We start from the raw sequence: 5868 nt of genomic DNA on the forward strand, positions 1-5868 counted from the left end.
CTTTGTAGCTTTGGACACTCTGATAGCATACATACAACATTCATTGATAGCAGCACAGTTCCATACTCCAAAAACCAATCAACCCCACACTTAAGACGCTTTTGTTGGCTTCCTTTTTCGCTCTAGCACCTGCTATCCCTACATGTGTTGTTAGCTATTTTAAAAAAGACCGATCTGGGTAAAGATTAAGCATCACTTAGCTTAAAACAGCATTTTCGTTTTGGGATATGACAAACATAAAATGTTTATCTGCCCCCCCGAAAATAAGACAACTGTCGTTTCATAGCTGTTCACCGACATCAATGGATATGTCGTCACAAACTCCTTCAGATGCCTCATGGAGAAACAACCAGGTGACCTCCTCTCTGAGGACTAAAGTTTTTTTCAAACAAGTGTTTGTTTGTTGCTCTCAAACTGTAAATTTGCTTGAAACGGTTCAAAATATCTCTGCTGTAAGAGTAGCAAGCTTTCATGTACATAGTCATTAAAGTTTTAAAAAGTGGTGGGGATGTACTTTAATGTGCATTAAGCCAACAGACATGCTGGAAGAGTAATGCTTTTAGATTGACTACCCTATTATTTATTACAATAATTGTTCCATTCAAATATTTTCAATGAAAACATAATTTTATATATTTAACATGTTAGTATGCTAATCTTCCATTAAACCATCACATCGCTTACATCTTAAGCGTCCAAATTTTTGATTTCATGTTTGCAGGCATTATTTTATTTAAAATTAAATCTGAAAAATATATAGCTTGGCTAGCAGCCCTTACGGGTTACATTGCAGAGTCGTTTTTTGAGTTTGACAAAACAACAGTGGACTAACAGAAAGAGGTAGAGAAGATGCTCCAGCATCACAGTCACATGTTTTTCTACACTCACTCCAGCCTGCTACCTAAAGCTTTTTGTAGCAGTACATCAATGTCACGCTACTTCCGCTTTTGCTACTGACTAAGCTTCTGTCTTTCTGCTGGGTACATTCTCACATTTAATGTTGTGAGTCTGAAAGGTGCAGCTGTGGCTGGTTTCAACACAGTATCTTCTGTATCATGAAAAGCTCTCTTTTTCTATCTTATATATAATCTGTCATTCCTGAGTGCTGACACCTACTTAAAAATGTCAGCCTTTTCTGAAACAATCTTCGCTGTCGAAACAATTTTTCCAGTGCAGATGGTGACATGATTTGTTAGATGTTGCATTTTGAGTTGAGTTTTGCAATCACATCAGAAAACAAGGGTTAAACAAGATCTTTAACCAGGTTCTTGTGAAGGACTTCTTTGCATTTCAAGCTTCTGTTGCTGAAACATATTCTAAGAAACATTGATTTGTTTATATTTTTAAATGTTTAATATCCATGAATGCTGGAATGATATTTTTGTACCTTTTATGAACAACATATGAAAAAACATGGCATTATAATGTTTGTTATAAAGTTTTTTTGTATTGAAATAAACTTTAATTATGTAACATTGACTTTTTACTGACTTGGGGCGGCTGTGGCTGAGGGGTAGAGTGGTCGTCCTCCAACCTGAAGGTCGGCGGTTCGATCCCCAGTCTGAACCATCTGCATGCCGAAGTGTCCTTGGGCAAGATGCTGAACCCTCAATAGCCCCCCATAGAATAACAAAGTGCTGCAAGTAGATGCACTGTATGAATGGGTGAATGTGAAACTGTACTGTAAAGCGCTTTGAGTGGTCATCATCAGACTAGAAAAGCGCTATACAAATCCAAATCCATTTACTGCAATTTTTTTTATAATAGTTCTTATTCAAAAGGGTCCATCCTGTTTATTGGCTACATGATGGTGATATTGGTCGATCTTTGATCAGCAATATGTAGTGAGAGCAACACTAACTTCACTATGATCCTGTTAGCATACACAGCATTAAGACCAATGCCCTCAAACTCCAAAGGTCAGATCTGTGCTGATTGTGAACCCAGCTCTTAAGATGCTTTCACAACTGTTTGGCTTGTTTAAACTAGTGAAAGTAAACAGACCAATCGGAGTGTTACATAGAGAGTTGTCTGGGGTAGTCAGACCTATCACAGCATTGCTGTGTCCCTGCAGCCATTATCATCCTGCGGTATAGGTTGTGGGCTGAAGGCTGTTATCTGCCTAATGGGGTCAGACTATGAGATATTTTAGATGGTCACTGTGTCAGATTAGGGTGATTAAAGAGTCATAAATTCTGACATGACAGTCAGAACATTGCTTCCCGACCAATCACGCCTGCCATCTTTAACAATGTGGATGACGTCATTAGAAGCACTTGTGACTGACTGACCAGGGTCTCTCTTTAGTATTAAGTCGTGATCATCCCTTAAGGAATTGTCCAAAAGGCAGAGGTGTGGTTACCGCAGCTCAACAAACCTTTCCTTTGTTTCAAAGTTACAACTTTCGCTTTTCACATGTATGAATTTTGTGCAGATTCCCTTCAAGGGGCATCTGAGATGCTGTGTCTGTGGTCATCCATTGTCTACACACAACACTAGACCAATAAATCAATTGTTGTGCCAGTTGCCCATTGATTGTTCCTGAACCCACAGTCTACGTGTTCCGGGTCATGCAATAATTTTGCTGATACCCCTTTTGTTTTTCAAATGATCATCAGTTCCAAATAAATGTTTCTGATTGTTGGAAGCTTCAAGAAGACGTTATGAAAGCATAAAATATAAAATTTAAATTGAAGTTTCACAAAAGTAGGCAAACTGTAGAAAGTGCTATGTTGCAAACCATTCAAAACACATTCTAACAAACATCTATTTTACACCAAAATTAGCGTTAACACACAAAAATAGGCCGTTGACTAATTTCCCTTTACCAGTATTTGAAAACCTTTACGGAACCTTTTTGTCCTGCATCTAGAATGATATGTAGAAAATAATCACTGTTAAACTTCACAATGTTTCTTAAATGTAAAAATCTAAAACGACCCAAACAGTCATAGCTATTGGAGTGCTAGCGACTGGAAGGGAAAGGTGTAGCTAAATTTGACGAGCGCAGACAGAGATTGAAATTAAAGAGATACCAATTATTACAGAGGTTGTATCTGCAGATGACCTAATATGTCAATATTTTTTTCAATAGCATTAAAAATGTTTGTACTTGATTTTATCATTTTTCTGTTCTTGGACAGTTACCTCCATTTTAGTTACCTTTAAAGAAACAAATGTACTCCAGGCCTTGTTTAAAATGTTTTCAAAGTAAATGGCCTGTTCAGTGTTTGTGTGTGTGTGTGTGTGTGTGTATGTGTGTGGGTGGATCTTGCTACTACACACTGGGTCTTTATTTTACAGTAGCAGCACAGCAATATGCTGACTGGGGTTGCTGGGGAAGTGTCATCCAGCCAATAACAAAGAAGACTCCCTTAATCTTCCAACAGTGGGCCACTGGCAGGGTCTGTCTGGCTGACTCTGCAGGCACCTTTCGATGAATGCTACTTTGCCCGCTGAGTGTGCTTATGTAAGGAAACTCTGTTAGGTGCTAGACGTCTGTCTGTGCACTTTCCACTTCTGAACATTCGACATCTTGCATAATTTACACCACTACACCCTTTTAGGTCGGACAGTGCACAGGTAAATGCTAAGGTTGCTCTGTACAGCTCTTCTGTCAGGTGAAAAAGCTGAGAATGAGGTTGGCAGTGGTTAGATCTCAGGCTCTGTGGCACCGTGTTTCATTCTGATAATGTGACACTCAGATCCATGTCCCAATGTCAGAGAAATGTCTTCAATTTTGATCTGTCCTGAAATTGCACCATGTCTCAAAAAGACATACAGTTATTATTGAAGGAATATAACTTAGACTATTGCTTTGGCCTGTTGTTGTTCCTCCATCTCCATCTGCATTATACTCATTAGTTTGTATTTGTCAGCACTTGAGATGTAGTCACTTCTGCATTACATGAGCTGCATTGATCATGTATATTATTCTACTTAAGTCAAAGTATAAAATAAATAAACAAATATGTATTATATATAAGTACTTAAATATATCTAGTACTTGCAACATGTAGCTGGTTTCCTGATCCAACAGTCCACTTCATCCTTAACTGTGCCAACTGTTTATTTTATTTAACACAAAAATAGTACAGACTCTGTCATATTAATAAAGAATGATGATGCAGATGATGCTACTGACAACACTTCCATTGCCATATTTATTAACGACTGAGTCATCTTAGGTGTTTCTTACTCTCTCAATCTCACTCTTGTTGATTACTTAAAAAAAATTATGTTTAACACATTATACATATGTAGTCGAGTAGAAAGTACAGATACATGAACAATCTACCTAAGTACAGCAATGAAGTAAATGCACTTTTTTTCCCACCACTGATATAAGTACATATTCCAAATGTATTTTGGGGTTTCATGGCCTATGTTAGTGCTTTTGCATCACACACCCCGGTTGGGCTATCAGGGATTCCAACTGTAGCTGGTGGATTTACTGATTCTTTGTCCACATTCACAATCATAAATGTTCCCAACTGCTGCAGGAAAAAGCCCCAGACCACAGACCAGCAGTTCCCACATGTCTGTCTTCTTTCACTGTCCCAAACAGGACAAGTCTCACAGAGAGATCTCTTCTTCTCTGGGGGCTCTGCCTCTCACTTTGGATACATTTATTTTGAGTCATTGCTGATGTTACTCTCTCCCAGACCTGACCTGATGTAAAACGCTAAAGCTTCTTTTGCACCTTTGTCCGTCCTGGGAGAGTGATACCTCACATGAGGCCCTCTAGGATGTCACACCATGTTAAGCCCTATGAGTTAAATGGTGATTTGTGAATACAGGCTATACAAATAAAGTTTGACCGATTGATTTTTCCAGTGATGGTTTGTATGGTTGGCAGAATATTCTGAATATCTCTTTCATCCTGTTCCTTTCTCTCTCTTTTTTTTTAAACCATCTAGCTCCCTACTCTGCGTTGTTGACCTGCACTGTGATGGCTGTTGGACTGCACCTTTGTTCAAAGAAAAACTTGTGAGTAAGCCTTCTGTCTTTGAGTTCCTGTTTGCCATCTGCTCTATATCCTTACTGGACATTGTCTGAACAGATATTATACATTTGGAGCCTATAAAGAGAAACTCAATGTATGACGGTCAATAGCAAATATTTACTTTCAGATTGATATTAATTATTTTTATTTTAACAGTTTAGGGAAATTACTGTTTCAGAATCAGTTTGAAAACTGCCAAGTTTGAAGCATCCGTAAAACTAATGTGTTTAGACATCTCAGATCATATTTAAAACTTAGACATTTATTTCTTCTTTCAGTCCTACAACTGCAATGATGAACAAACAAGCAACCTAATATATCATACTGCCATCAGTTCAAAGTCCACTCTGGCACTTTGCATTCAGAAGTTGTTGTTCCCTGTAGTGGTAGCTGAGGGGATTCTAAAAAAGACGTCAGAGTAGAGAGAAGCACATAAAACCATGGTCTGTTTCCGTGGTCTGAGCCAAGGAAACAGACCTAAAGTGACCTCGAAATTCATTACATTAAATCATTTAATGAGAAATCTTTTCATTTTTCCATTAATCTGTTCACAATCAAATTTAGTAAAAATCCAGTTTTACCATTAATTATATTTAAAACCTGCTTTATCTTTATCTTACAACTTCAAAGGAAGTTTTTTGCATTTGTACTTTTTTGTCAGCAGGGTAACACAAAAACTGTTTACCCAGAAAAAACAGGGACATCTGGTTTTCTTTTTGACATTTTCACAGATTTTCCTAGAATGATTCTTGGATCTTGATGGAATACATGTGGCAAATTTAAGACTGATATGTATGGGTGTGTGTAATGTGTTGTGCTTTGACTGACTTTAAGTGCACTGTTGGGACTGGGCGGGGGTATGC

The sequence above is a fragment of the Limanda limanda genome, chromosome 20 (assembly GCF_963576545.1).
Source record: "Limanda limanda chromosome 20, fLimLim1.1, whole genome shotgun sequence".
Taxonomy (NCBI): domain Eukaryota; kingdom Metazoa; phylum Chordata; class Actinopteri; order Pleuronectiformes; family Pleuronectidae; genus Limanda; species Limanda limanda.